Here is a 1,140-nt window from a genome sequence, read left to right as displayed (position 1 = left end):
GAACGCTGATATACGAAATGAGGTGGACGCGACACGTGTCTCCACGTGTGGAAAAGCAGCGTGCCGAGTAAGGTCATGTCTTTGGTGGGGTAGGGCGACGCGAGCGCGGGGGCGCGGGGCGGGAAGAGGCGGGGCGCGGGGCGTCTCTCGGACTGCGTCTTGGCCATGCACATTGGGCGTCGTCGTCCCCGGCGTTGTCTGCTTGTCGTTGCTCGCGAAATAATTACGTGTGATCACACGGAAGGCGTCGGTCGCCGCTGCCGCTTAAGGCAGGGAGTGCCTCCGAATGTCAGTCGTTATGGCCAAAAAAATGAAAGCTTCTGCATTCAAGGCATCCTTAACGACACCTATTTTTTTTTCAAACGCGATAAGACGACGAAAGAGGCCATGCAGATCACAGCAATGAGTGCCTTACCGCCCACCGCACTCTGAATCTGCATTTGTGATAAATTAACCCCAATCTACCACAACTCGGCCACATATGTATTTTGTGATACCTTCGAGTTGTCGCTTTTTTTTGGACATGAAGTTTTTATCGCAAAAGAACATGCACTGACAAGTATCAGGAAGTATAAAAAAAAGCGATATAACTTTTTATTGCAAGTTTTTGAGATAAATGTAATGACTGCTTCAGTTATAATCTTGCAACAAAAATTATTTTTGTGAAAACTTACCTATCTATATACTTTTAATCGTATGTTATTTTTCTTGGCGATACCAAGTTCTCGTGTCAAGAAAAGCTATAAATCGAATATTACAAATTTGAGCTATCGCAAACTTTTACGATAAAAGTATCAGAAATAGATATTAAGTGCTGCTCTGCTGTAGTAGTTACACTGCAACGCATGCCCAGCCCACTCGCCATGGTTAGTGACAAATATCAGGCGTCGGTGAAACTGAACACGCACTGAACACTGGACGTTTCTGCAGTTAGCCTCAACAACAAAACAATCAATAACAACAATCAGTGACTTTGGTGCGTGTGTTTGATTCGGGTTAACTGGATGGGGGGGACACCGAGCGGCGTCGTCCTCTTACCGACCTCTACAGGGCGTCAGAGGGCGTCCAGTCGGACACGGGCGGGCGCCTGGCTGGAGAGGCCTCTGGAGTCCTGTCGAGAGTTTGGGACGATTCGACTCG

Source organism: Frankliniella occidentalis, unplaced genomic scaffold, assembly GCF_000697945.3.
Source record: "Frankliniella occidentalis isolate FOCC.00 unplaced genomic scaffold, Focc_3.1 Scaffold2938, whole genome shotgun sequence".
NCBI classification, from domain to species: domain Eukaryota; kingdom Metazoa; phylum Arthropoda; class Insecta; order Thysanoptera; family Thripidae; genus Frankliniella; species Frankliniella occidentalis.
The sequence above is the reverse complement of the archived record's forward strand: the minus strand, read 5'-3'. Positions refer to the sequence as shown.